Genomic DNA, 14,438 nt, shown 5'->3' with positions numbered 1-14,438 from the left:
TTGCGTTCCGCTGGTTTTTAAAAGCTTCCCAATCTTCCAACTTCCCACTAATTTTTGCTATATTATATGCACTGTCTTTTCCTCTTATGCTGTATTTGACTTCACTCGTTAGCCACAGTTGCCTCATCCTCCCTTTAGAACACTTTTCTATGTTGGGATGTACAGTATCTATCCTGTGCCTTCTGAGACGTGAGAAGCACGGAGGAACATCTGGAGAAACTTCTGAAATGCCCTGTTCGCTGCTGCTGATACTGTGCAATCGAGAATCTCCGGAGGGTAGGCCCCAAATCCTCAGCTTTGCCTGTTGCTGGCGGCCGGGGCCGGGGTCAAAGCACTCGGCAGAGATGGTGCTCAGTGCTTGGTGTCGGAGGCTCGAAGTTTTCGGACGGACTCAGAGTTGGACTGTGGTCGGGTGCTTCCAGGGTGCTGCATCAGCAAGTTTGCGGTGATGGAAGCTCATGGCAGGGAGAGTTTTCTTCCTTCTCCTGTCTGCATGAGATGATGGGACTTTCGAGAGACTTTGAACTTTTTTTACTGTGCCCATGGCCTGTTCTTCATCAAATTACGGTATTGCTGCACTGTTGTAACTATATGTTATAATTATGTGGTTTTTGTCAGTTTTTCAGTCTTAGTCTGTCTTGTGTTTCTGTGATATCACACCAGAGGAACTTTGTATCATTTCTTAATGCATGCATTACTAAATGACAATAAAAGAGGACTGCGTGTCTTCATAACCTAAAAAGAAATTGTCCCAGAAACTCCAGCTATTGCCTTTCTACTGATACCCCTGCTTGTGTCCTTCCAATCAACTTTGGCCAGCTCCCCTCTCATGCCTCAGTGACTCTGTTTTCTCCATTGTAATACTGATACACCTGTCTTTAGCATCTCCCTCTCAAACTGCAGGCAGAATTCTATCATGTGCCTTTCTCCTAGTGGGCTTAACCACAACAACACACACAAAATGCTGGAGGAACTCAGCAGGCCGGCATTGCCACAAGCAATGTTGCCTCTAAGGTGTCCGTGTAGGCACGTGCACACTCTTTTGCTACTAGCACACAAAGGAATTTAAACTGCGCACAAAAGGTGCCTCCACCTCATTGGCATGTTCACCGTACACGATCACATTTCCTTTTCTGGTTCCTGATGCGGACGGTGTTCACAACACGGAGTTTGCAATGATCTGTCTGTAGATCTTAGAACTGGCTTATTTATGCTGTTTTCATTGAAGAAATTATTGATTCACAATGTTGAATTCCAAAGAAGCAAAGGGCGTGAAGCGCAAAGGAACTGCTAGTTCATTTAAAGCGGCTTTAGCTGCTTCAGGCCTGCTACGTGTGTTTTGTGAGAATGCAGATGAACGAGAGCGAAAACAATCAAACCCAGAGGAGATCAAAGGTCTTATTGACAGTGTTTTGCTAGCTGTTAAAATGAATACCTCCCTATATAAAATTCAGTGCACACATGTTGTTATCACCGGGCAAAAAGTTATATAGCACAAGATATTTGTGCACACTTGTCATTACAGATTAGAGGGAACGTTGACCACAAGCTGCTCTAAGAAGCCTTCTCTTGGGATCCAGCACTAATCTGATTTTCCCAATGACCTGCATATTGAAAACCTCATCACTATCAAAACACTGCCCTTTTGACATGCACTACCAAACTACTGTAGTTTAAACTCTCCCCAACAGCTCTAGCAAAGCTGTCACCAGGATATTGGTCCCTCTTGGTTATAGGTGTAATTCCTCATTTTTCTACAGGTCATACCTTCCCCAGAAGAGATCCCAATGATCCAGAAATCTGAAAACCTGCCCCCTACACCGATTCTTCAGTTGTGCATTTATCTGCCAAATCTTCTTATTTTTTTACCCTGGTGTGTGGCACAAGCAAAAAAAAAATGTAAAAAATAAATAAGTAGAGTACAAAGACAGCAAAATAGGGAGGAAATGTTCATGGATTAATTGTCTGTTCAAAACTCTGATGGTAGAGGGGAAAAAGCTGTTCCTTAACTGTTGATTGTGTGTCTAGAGGCTCCTCTTCCTCCTACCCGGTGATAGTCTTTGATAACGGATGCTGCTTTCTTGTGACAGTGCTCCATGTAAATGTATTACAATACATCAGTATAGAAAGAAAACCATTAGCCAGTGTGTGGAAGTAGGGAACACCACATCTTATCTCTGCTGGGAGAAATTTGTTACAGACACTGCTCACAATCTCTGTACTGGAAGTCAACATAAAGTACCTTTGAAGAAGACCAACAAAACTAGAAGAAGGAAGGTTCTAGCTGATGTGCAACCTTGATCATAAACAGAAAATACTGTAGACACTCAGCAGATCAAGAAGCGTTTGTGGAGAGGGAAAAAGAGTCAGTTTTCAGGTCAAGGTAGCGGGACGAGGGTCAGGTCTAACTGTTTCACTCTTGATCGGGTCCTCCGCTAACATTCTCTTTGTCGAATCCAACCCTCTGCCATCTCTGCCACATAAGCTGCTCTAAGTTCTGAATTTCAAAGTTCAAAATAAATATATTATGAAAGTACATATATGTCATCATATACGTTCCTGAGATTTGCTTTCTTGCAGGTTTAATAAGTCTATAATAGAATAACAACCATAATAGAATCAGTGGAAGACTGCTCTAAGTTGGCACTCAACTAGTGTGCAAAAGACAGCAGACTGTGCTAATACAAAAAGAAAAAGAAAAACAATAAATAAATAAGCAACAAGTATCAAGAATGTGAGTTGAAGAGTCCTTGAAAGTGAGTCCACAGGTGGTGAGAATATTTCAATGTTGGGGCAAGTGAAGGTGAGCGCAGTTACCCCTTTGGTTCAAGAGCATGAAGGTTGAGGGGTAATAGAAAACCATAGAAACCATAGAAAAACTACAGCACAGAAACAGGCCTTTTGGCCCTTCTTGGCTGTGCCGAACCATTTTCTGCCTAGTCTCACTGACCTGCACATGGACCATATCCCTCCATCCACCTCCCATCCATGTATCTGTCCAATTTATCCTTAAATGTTAAAAAAGAACCCGCATTTACCACCTCGTCTGGCAGCTCATTCCATACTCCCACCACTCTCTGTGTGAAGAAGGCCCCCCTAATGTTCCCTTTAAACTTTTCCCCCTTCACCCATAACCCATGTCCTCTGTTTTTTTTCTCCCCTTGCCTCAGTGGAAAAAGCCTGCTTGCATTCACTCTATCTATACCCATCATAGTTTTATATACCTCTATCAAATCTCCCCTCATTCTTCTACGCTCCAGGGAATAAAGTCCTAACCTATTCAACCTTTCTCTGTAACTGAGTTTCTCAAGTCCCGGCACCATCCTTGTAAACCTTCTCTGCACTCTTTCAACCTTATTTATATCCTTCCTGTAATTTGGTGACCAAAACTGAACACAATACTCCAGATTCGGCTTCACCAATGCCTTATACAACCTCATCGTAACATTCCAGCTCTTATACTCAATACTTTGATTAATAAAGGCCAATGTACCAAAAGCTCTCTTTACGACCCTACCTACCTGAGACGCCACTTTTAGGGAATTTTGTATCTGTATTCCCAGATCCCTCTGTTCTACTGCACTCTTCAGTGCCTCACCATTTACCCTGTATGTTCTACCTTGGTTCCTGAACCTGGTGGTGTGGCTCCTGAGGCTCCTGTACCTTCTTTCTGAGGGTAGCAGCAAGAAGAGAGCATGTCTGGGTGATGGGTGTCTCTGATAACTGATGCTGCCTTGCAGATGAGCTCAATGGTGGGAAAGGCTTTACCTGTGATGGACTGGCTCTACCCATTACTTTTTGTAGGACTTTCTATTCAAGGGCACTGGTGTGTCCATACCAGGCTGTGTGATGCAGCCAGTCAATATACACTCCTAACAAAAGATCAAAACATCCTGATGAAATGTCACTGAAGTGCAGCATTAATTTTGTTTCTCCACAGTTACCGTCTGACCTACTGAATACTTCCAGGATTATCTGTGATTATTTCTGGATTGCAACACCTGCAGATTTTAAAAATGTTTTCTGATATTTTGGTTGTGTTTACAGGAGGAACATGAAAGGAGAGATTGCAGTGTGAAAAGGCACTTCTGAGGACAAACTAACGTACATGAGGGATTGCAAGTGAGCTGTGTCACTGAAAAAAAGAAAGAACCAGAAACTTTGGAGTAAAGGTGATTGTATCCAGGATATTTCACGTTACCGTCTATTTGTTCAACGTTCAAAGTAAATTTATTGTTAAAATGAGTGTACGTCACCATAGACTATCGTGAGATTTATTTTCTTGCAGGCATTTACAGGAGAACAGAGAAATACAATTGAATCAGTGAAAAACCATCCTCAAAGACTGACAAATAACAATGTTCAGAAGAAGACAATCTGTGTAAATAAAAACAAAAAATACTGTGATCATGTGTTGTAGAGTCCTGGCTGTTGTTGTGGAATCAGTTCAGAGTTGAGGTGAGTGAAGTTATCCACACTGATGGTTGCAGGGTAATAACTGTTCCTGAACCTGGTGGTGTGGGAGCTAAGGCTCCTCTACCTCCTTCCCGATGGCAGCGGCGAGACCAGAGTGTGGCCTGGATGGTGGGAGTCCTTGGTGACGGATGCTGCTTTCCTGAGACAGTGCAGCTTGTAAACGTGCTCATTGCTGGGGAGGGCTTTGCTTGTGATGGGCTGGGCTTGCCCATTCCTGGGCATTGGTATTCCAAACCAGGCCTTGACACAATCCGTCAGGATTCTCGCCACTGTATATCTATAGAAGTCTGTCGAAGATATGCCAAATCTGCACAAACATCCATCGTGCCTTCTTCGTGATGGCACTTCCGTGCTGGTCCCAGGACAGACGCTGTGACGTGATAACACTAAGGAATTTAAAGTTACTGACCCTCTCCACTTCCGCCCCCTTAATGAGGACTCGTTCCTGGAACTCCAATAATCCGCTCTTAGGTTTTGTTGACGTTGAATGGGAGGTTGTTGTTGTGGCACCACTCACCCAGATTTTCAATCTCTCTCCCATATGACGATTCACCACTCACAGTGGTGTCGTCAACAAACTTGTCGAAACCTCATCAAAAGTGCCTCAAGGTTGAGATACGCTCTGTCCACTGGTTCCCCCCTTTTCCATTCTACTAGTCACAACATTAAAACATATTCCAGATTTGAGAAGTCTGATTTCTCTTTCATGAACCTAGAGCGATTTACATTTTTCTGCTGTAAACACAAGAGATACAGGAAATCCAGAGCAACACACAAAATGCTAGTGGAACTTGGCAAGTCAGGCAGCAGCTATGGAGAGGGATGAAGAATCGATATTTTGGCCCGAGACCCTTCATCGGGACAGGAAAGGAAAGGAAGGGGTAGAAACCAGAATAAGAAGGTGGGGGCGTGGGTAGGAGTACAAACTGGTAGGTGATAGGTGAAACCAGGTGGGGGGGGGCAAGGTGGATGGGTGGGGGAGGGGCGATGAAGTAGGAAGCTGGGAGGTAATAGGTGGAAAATGTAAAAGGCTGAAGAAGAAGAAGGAACCTGATAGGGGAGGGGAGTGGGCCATGAGAGAAAGGGGAGGAGGGGCACCAGGGGGAGATGAGAAGGGGTAATATAGAGAGAGACAAGGGGGAGAAATTACTGGAAGTTAGAAAGATCAATATTCATACCTTCGGTTGGAGGCTACCCAGACAGAAATATGAAGTGTTTCTCCTACAGTCTGAGAGTCACCTGATGGAGGCAGTAAAGGAGGCCATAGACCGACGCATCAGACTGGGAATGGGGACTAGAATTAAAACGGGTGGCTACCAGGAGAACCCCACGTTATGTGGTGATGGAGCAGAGGTACATGACGAAGTGATCTCCTAATCTATGTCGGGTCTCATCGACGTAGAGGAGGCCGCATCGGATGACCACAATAGACTCACAGGTGAACTGTCGCTTTGGGGCCCTGAATGTCGGTGAGGAAGGAGGTGTAGAGCCAGGTATAGCATTTGTCCTGCTTGCAGGGGTGAAGGTCAGGAGGGAAATGAGTGGAGAGGGATAAGTGGACAAGGTAGATGTGTAGAGAGAGTGATATCTGTGGAAAGTGGCGGGGGGAAGATATGTTGGTTGGTAGGATCCCATTGAAGATGGCAGACATTGCGGAGAATGAGGTGTTGGATGTGGAGGCTCCAGTGGAACTGTAGGTAAGGACAGGGAAACTCTATCCTTGTTATGGTGACGAGGAGATGAGGTGAGGGCAAATGGAGAAGATGTGGCTGAGGAAATATATACTAGGCAAATAGACCAAAGATTAAAGACAATAGCTGACCAAGGCACAAGTAAAAATAAACAATTAAAGCATCCATTTTAGATCATTACCCAGGTATGGGGAGTATATAGCACATGCATAATATCTAATGGTCGAAATCTGAATGCTAGCCCAGGTTGATACCTTAAGATCACACATCATTGAGTCTGAGATGGAACCAGATCTTTGATCTACACCAGGGCCAACAAAACAGGAAGCATCAGCAGAAACATCAGCCAAACTGAATGCAGAAGACTATAAGATCATAGGATATAGGAGCAGAGTTAGACCATTTGGCCCGTTGACTGTGATCCTCCATTTAATCATGGGTGATCCAATTTTCCTCTCAGCACCGATCTCCTGCCTTCCCTCCATAGAAGAATAACTATAGTCATGTCCCCCTTGTGCTCAGTTCTGGTCACCTCATTATAGGAAGGATTTGGAAGCTCTAGAGAGGGTGCAGAGGAGTTCCACCAGGATGCTGCCTGGATTAGAGAGCGTCTCTTATGAGGATGGGTTGAGTAAGGTAAGGCTTTTCTCTTTGGAGTGAAGGAGGAAAAGAAGTGATTTGATAGAGGTATCTAAGATGACAAGAGGCAGATCAAGTGGACAGCCAGCTCCTTTTCCCAGGGCAAAAATGGCTAATATGAGAGGGCATTATTTGAGAGTGATTGGAGGAAAGTATGGAGGGGGATGTCAGAGATTCTTGCACAGAGAGTGATAGATGCATGGAATGCATTGCCTGGGGTGGTCTTAGAGAGAGAGAGATTGGAGACATTTAGGAGACTCTTTGATAGGCATATGGATGATAGAAAAATGGAGTGTTCTGTAGGGGAAAAGGGTTAGATGGATCTTGGAGTAGGTTAAAAGGTCGGCACAACATCTTGGACTGAAGGGCCTGTACTGTACTGGAGTTTTCTGTACTCCATGTGCTAGGCCTCCTACCTACCCACTCAGTTCTCTGGAAACCTCAACACCAGCAATGAGTCTTAGATGAAACATTAGAATTTACACATTTGTCTTATGTTTGCAGTGAAAAATTCTGCCACAAAATGCTGAACTGTACTGTCCTGTGTTCAGTATAAACTCTTCACCACTTTATCAGCAAGAGGACTTTCTGCAGCTGTTTACAAAATGGAAATGATATGTCTTGCTTCCTGACCTATGTTAGGAATGCATTTCACAATAAACTTGCAATAGTTCATCTAAATAAGACGCCTTCTTTAAAACTTGTTTTTCAATAAAGAACTTTATGTTATTGCAACTATTGCGTTCTTGATGACATTACTCTAATGCAGGGGTTCCCAACCTTTCTTTATGCCATGGACTCTTACCATTAACCGAGAGCTCAGTGGAGCCCAGGTTGGAAACCCCTGCTCCAGTGCGTGGAACACATGTGGATTACACGATCAGGCAAGCACAAGGAACGATGACTGGGAGATAAATAAGTGGTAAATCTTGATCTAGACACCAAATTAGCAAACTGTGCTCTGTAAAACAACTCCTAGTGTGTGGCTACAAAATGGGATTTGACACTGTATAAAGAAATTAAGTGAACATTGTCAATGCCTTTAAAGGGAGGTGAGATACTGTAAACGCACAAGGGAGGGAATTAACGTTAACCGGTATTGGTATTGGTTTATTCTTGTCACAGATATTGTGGTGCAGTGAAAATCTTTTGTATGTATGCTACCCATGTCAGATCATTCCACACATAACTACATTGAGATAGAAAAAGGAAAAAAAACTGAATACAGATGATAGAGCTGTAGCTGCAGAAAAGTGCACTGCAGATAGAGCCGCAGAGTTATAGAGCACCACAGCACAAAAATAAGCCCGAGTTGAACTATTATTCTGCCTAGTTCCATTGACCTGCACCTGGACCATTGCCCTCAATACCCTCCTCATCTTCATCCACGTACTGAAACAAATTTCTCTTCAACGTCAATATTCAACTCGCATTCATCACTTCAGCTGGCAGCTCGTTCCGCACTGTCACAACTCAAGTGTTCCCCTTAAATATTTCACCTTTCACCCTTAACCCATGATCTCTAGTCCTAGTCTTACCCAACCTCAGTGGAAAAAGCCTGCTTGTATTTTTCCCATCTACATCACTCATAATTTTTATATTTCATAATTTTGCACTCTAATTAGTTACTCTATTTATTACTCTGTTCTGCTGCCAGGATAATTAAGGACACGACCCACCCAGCCAACACATTTTTCATCCCTCTTCCCTCCGGGAGAAGGTTCAGGAGCTTGAAGACTCATACGGCCAGATTTGGGAACAGCTTCTTTCCAACTGTGATAAGACTGCTGAACGGCTGTACCCTCCAAATATCCGGACCTGCCTCTCGGTTTTTTTGCACTAGCCTACTCCCCATTTTTCTATTTTCTAATTATGATTTATAATTTAAAATTTTAATATTTATTAATTTTAACTATTTTTAATATTTAGTATTTGTAATCCAGGGAGTGTGAAGCGCAGATTCAAATATCGCTGTGATGATGGTACGTTCTAGTACTAATTGTTTGGCGGCAATAAAGTATAAAGTATAAAGTAAAGTAAGTAACTAATATGTAAGCACCATGACGAGGTAGGTTGAGAAATTGAGTTCATGTTTAATATGTGAGAGGTTCACTCAAGTTTGATAGCACTGGGATAGAAGCTGTCCTTGAGCCTGGTGGTACATGCCTTCAAGCTTTTGTATCTCACAAACACACGATATTCTGCAGACGCTGGAAATTCAAGACAATACACAAATTGCTGGAGGAACTCACTAGGACGGACACCATCTATGGAAATAAACAGTCGACGTTTTGGGCCCAAACCCTTCACCAGGACTTTGCGTATCTTCTGCCTGACGGGAGAGCGGAGAAAAGAGAAAGACATTTTGTTGGAATGAGTTAGGGTGGATGTGGCTAGATAACCCTGCCATAGACAATCCCAGGCCCGGCTGCGAAAGCAGGAGGGGTGGGCATGGGGCTATCAACCCAGAGCTACAGAGATGCCAACAGAAGCTCCAAGAACCTCATGCCAGGGAGAGGAAGGAACCTTGCCTGGATGACGTAGAAGCGCTACACTTGGGGACAGCCTGAAAGATTGGCCCAGGACAGAGGCGCTGCCTATGACCCAGCAGGGGTGATGGGCTTAAGTAAGTAGGAAGTAGCTAGAGAGGGGCAGAACTCCCATGCCAGAACAATTCCATGACACCATTCCTACATGGGGGTCTGGCCAATATTCTTCCTTAGTAACACTGTTGATTAACCTGACATTCACCTCATTGCTCACTGAACCACCAATTCAGCCTCACTACAGCACAGAAACAGGCCTTTTGGCCCTTCTTGGCTATGCCGGACCATTTTCTGCCTAGTCCCACTGACCTGCACACGGACCATATCCCTCCATACACCTCTCATCCATGTACCTGTCCAACTTATTCTTAAATGTTAAAAAAGAACCCGCATTTACCACCTCGTCTGGCAGCTCATTCCACACTCCCACCATTCTCTGTGTGAAGAAGCCCCCCCCTAATGTTCCCTTTAAACTTTTCCGCCCTCACCCTTAACCCATGTCCTCTGGTTTTTTTCTCCCTTTGCCTCAGTGGAAAAAGCCTGCTTGCATTCACTCTATCTATACCCATCATAATTTTATATACCTCTATCAAATCTCCCCTCATTCTTCTAGGCTCCAGGGAATAAAGTCCTAACCTATTCAACCTTTCTCTGTAACTGAGTTTCTCAAGTCCCGGCAACATCCTTGTAAATCTTCTCTGCACTCTTTCAACCTTATTTATATCCTTCCTGTAATTTGGTGACCAAAACTGAACACAATACTCCAGATTTGGCCTCACCAATGCCTTATACAACCTCATCATAACATTCCAGCTCATATACTCAATACTTTGATTAATAAAGGCCAATGTACCAAAAGCTCCCTTTATGACCCTATCTACCTGTGACGCCACTTTTAGGGAATTTTGTATCTGTATTCCCAGATCCCTCTGTCCTACTGCACTCCTCAATGCCTTACCATTAACCCTGTATGTTCTACCTTGGTTTGTCCTTCCAACGTGCAATACCTCACACTTGTCTGTATTAAACTCCATCTGCCATTTTTCAGCCCATTTTCCCAGCTGGACCAAGTCCCTCTGCAGGCTCTGAAAACCTTCCTCACTGCCCACTACACCTCCAATCATTGTATCATCAGCAAATTTGCTGATCCAAATCATCTGGGAAGGAACCAGTAAAGTAAGAAAGCATGTTAGCACTGATTGCAGACAGAAATGTGGAGGGATATAAGGGAGGGGTGGTATACCCTCAAGGGCATATCCGGTAAGATGGCGGCATTCTCTGACCCAACCAAAGGTGGTTTGTCTTTTTTCAAATGTCTTTTTTACATTCTCAAGACAATGCCGGACATTAGGAACTTCAGGTACTGGTTGCACAAAGTTAACAGATTTCATGGCATATGCCAGTGATTCTGAGAGCCCGAGTTCCTGAGAGACATATCCTGTAAATTGATGGTGCACGACTATTGCCGGCAAGAACAAGCTCTCAGCAGTTTGCAGACGAACGCACGCACGCATGTAATCCACGGAGTGAACACTGGAGGGCAGCACGGGTGGGAGAGGCCTGCCCCGCCAAGCCAACATGGGCACCGTGCTACACAAACCTGCGGCATGAGGCCTAGTCCCTAGTCTGAACTCACCACCGACGCAGGTCTACCTCATTAGCGATTTGCTTGATGCGGGGGAGCCGGACTTGGAGTGGGCCATGTTGGAGAAGAGTGTCGGAGTTGGTACGTGAAGGCCGTGTGCAGTCTAACAGCCAGTAATTGTCTTGGGCTTTTTCCTTGCAATCGCAAGATCCTGTTGGACATTAGTAATGTAAAATACTGTAAATCCGCTTCACTGGTTTTTTGGTGAGCCCAGTGGCGGGGGAGCTGCGTGGCCTCGGTGTTGGCATGCCCCAAGCCTCACGCTGCGGGATTGCCTGTTGCAGCCGTCCAGGATGTGGCAGCAGTGTGGGACGGCATCCATGCTGTATTTGTGGGGGTGGGGGGTGGTGGTGCGCGGGAGCAGGCCTCTCCCGTTGGTACTGCCCTCTAGTGGAAGACAGGCTGGATTGGATGTGTGTGTGTGTGTGTGTGTGTGTGTACGTTCGTCTGCCGACTGCTGGGTGCTTGTTCTTGCTGACCACAGCCATTTACCATCACTTTACAGGAGGTGTCTCTCAGGGACTTGGGCTATATAGCATTTTTGTGTGACTATACGTTTACTGCTACCTTATATATGCTATATGTGTCTTGTGCTGATTATGACGGTTGGTACTGTGTTTTGCACCTTGGAGTAATGCTGTTTCCTTTGGCTGTACTCATGGGTGCTCCTGTATGGCTGAATGGCCATTAAACCCGAACTTGAACTTTCTCTGTTATTTTTTCTACTCTATTACTACATGATTTGAGTAAAATACCTGCATTACATAAAAAAGATACACAGAATTTGAGCTAACTTCTAAAGTAAAAGCTATGTTGCAAATTTAGCAACAGCAGTGTTGGATTTTCTTTTATCAACCGCTGGCTGGCCCAGTAGTTTCATACTGACAACCTTGAACTTGATTGCTGAATATTTTTCTCACTTTCAAAGTATGCAGTGTTTTTTGTTCTTTGGGGCTTGAAAGTTACTCCCTATCTGTAGTGGTGTTGATAAGCAAAGACAAACCAGTTCACAGAATCTAAAAACATTTCATGATTTATTGCACACAAATGTCAGAGAACTGGAAACTTGTTTCACTTCCTGCAGGACCTCACTTATGTCATGGTCTTGTGATACGAAATCTCTGATTGTTAGTTCCTGGACTGCTTCATGAACTTGTGGCTTTTATTAATCGTAACAATGCCAAGTGTATCACAAGATAGACTCACTGACCCAGCTGAAGTCATGGTTTTGCAACGTCCTCTCTTGCAAAATGAAGATTTTTGCCTTTCTGTGCTTATGCTTAACATGTTCTGAGGTTAGGAAGGGCACCATGTGAAAGGTAAGGAAAGCTCAGGCCACCCGAAACAATGAGAGTGTGAACCCATGCTAAAGCCCATGAACTTGCAGCTTGTGTGGGAAGCCGGGATTCAGACAGGGTCCCCGGAAGCCCCGTATCCAACCAAGCAGGACAGGTTCTGACAACCTTGCCAAGGAGGGTTGTTTTCCTATCTCTTGCCCTTCTCTACCTCTGAAACTTCTGAAATCTCCTTAGATTTTTCCTCTGTCAAAGCTCTATAATTCCAGCCTCATCATTCTGAAATCTAATTGCTCTACCATTGGAAGCCAAAGCTCCTTCTCTAAACCCTAAATTCCACATGTCTAACGATACTATTTAAAAACCTATGACTTTTACTAATTTTTTGATCATTTGTGCTAGTACCTCCTTATGTGACACTATTTTAAGTTTTACTTGGAAACATCCTAGGAAGTACCTTGGGATATTTTATAACATTAAAGCTGCTGCTCTTGAAGGAAGTCCTTGGTGCTGGACACATGGTGATATAGCGCCATCGTGTGGCTCTGGAAAATATAGCAGACTTTAGCCCTTGGAGCACTTGTCAGAACAGCGGCCAACCCTAGACACCAGTTCATTCCTTGAACCCAGATTCTGCCTGTGTGGAGTTTACATGTCTTCTCTGTAATCATGTGGCCTTCTCCTGGGTACACTGATTTTTCCCACTTTCCAAAGATATTTTAATTAATCACTAAAAATGATATCAATTGATTCAGACGCAAACAAGAGAAAATCTGCAGATGCTGGAAATCTAAGCAACACACACACAAAATGCTGGAGGAACTCAGCAGGCCAGGCACCATCTATGGAAAAGAGTCAAGTCAACGATTCAGGTTGAGACCCTTCAGCAGGATTTCAGGGGGATAATAAATCAATCATGATGGAATACAGGTGCAGACTCAATGGGCTGAATAGTCTAATCCTGCTCCTGTGGTCTAATGATAGTGTTATTGTTGTCATGTGTACCGAGATACAGTGAGAACCTTTGTTTTGCATACCAGCCAGACAGATCATGTCGTACATAACTACACTGAAAAAGAAAATCAAACGCAGAATATAGTGTTAGAATGCAAGATTGAAGATTCAGATTTATTTAGTGTGTGCACATTGAAACATACAGTGAAATGCGTCGTTTTCTTTTGGTGTCACAGAGGAAGTGGAGTGCAGATATATGAAGTACAAGCGTCACAACAAGGTAGACTGGGAGCAAGAATTAGGCCATTTGGCCCATCGAATCTGCTCTGCCGTTCCATCATAGCTGATCCATTTCCCTCTCAGCCCCATTCTGCTGCCTTCTCCCGGTATTCCTTCATGCCCTGACTTAACAAGGATCTATCAACCTCTGCCTTAAATATATCCAATGATCCGGCTTCCACTGCTCCCCATGGCAACAAATTCCACAGATTCATCATTCTCTGGCTAAAGAAATTCCTCGTCATCTCCATTCTAAATGGATGTACCTCTATTCTGAGACTGTGCCCTCTGGTGCTAGACTTCCCCACCATAGAAAGCATCCTGTCCGTAACCACTCAACAGTCAATAGGTTTCAATGAGATACCCGCTCATCCTTCTGAATTCCAGTGAGTACAGGCCCAGGGCCATCAAACACTTCCCATATGACAGGCCTTTTAATCCAGGAATCATTTTCATGAACTTCCTCTCCAATATCAGCACATCCTTTCTTAGATAAGGGGCCAAAACTGCTCACAGTACTCCAAGTGAGGCCTCACCAGTGCTTTATAAAGCCTCATTATTAAATCCTTGCTTTTATGTTCTGGTCCTTTCAGTGATTGAGATGTCTGTTCAACAGTGGGTCAGAAGTGCTGCTTAAAACGCGAGTCTAGGTGACTGGTTGAATCTGGGGGTTGTTGAAAAGAATGTGGGAAGAATAAATAAAAGGATTAATGTAAACACAAACACAAGAGATTCAACAGACAATGGAAGTCCAGAGTAGAACAAACCAAAGGCGGTGATGAATTAGCGTATAGGAGGGAGATTAAAAATCTGGCTGAGTGGTGTTGCAGCAATGACTTCTTACTCAATGTCAGCAAGACCAAGGAGCTGATTATTGACTTTGGGAGAAGGAAACCAGAGGTCCATGAGTCAT

The 14,438-nt window shown here is 44.0% G+C and overlaps 1 long non-coding RNA gene across 1 annotated transcript in view; it reads left to right on the top strand.

Moving 5' to 3' along the window:
* The window catches only part of LOC140198818 (uncharacterized), a 109,184-nt gene extending 104,732 nt beyond the window's left edge, over positions 1–4,452 (top strand). Inside the window, exons 2-3 of the long non-coding RNA XR_011886261.1 lie at positions 4,048–4,172; positions 4,289–4,452. This is a non-coding gene — a long non-coding RNA (uncharacterized lncRNA). The remainder of the gene's footprint in view (positions 1–4,047; positions 4,173–4,288) is intronic.
* Positions 4,453–14,438: the final 9,986 nt, after the last annotated feature.

The sequence above is a fragment of the Mobula birostris genome, chromosome 6 (assembly GCF_030028105.1).
Source record: "Mobula birostris isolate sMobBir1 chromosome 6, sMobBir1.hap1, whole genome shotgun sequence".
Taxonomy (NCBI): Eukaryota; Metazoa; Chordata; class Chondrichthyes; order Myliobatiformes; family Myliobatidae; genus Mobula; species Mobula birostris.
Note: the sequence above shows the minus strand (reverse complement) of the source record. Positions and strands in the feature narration are given on the sequence as shown.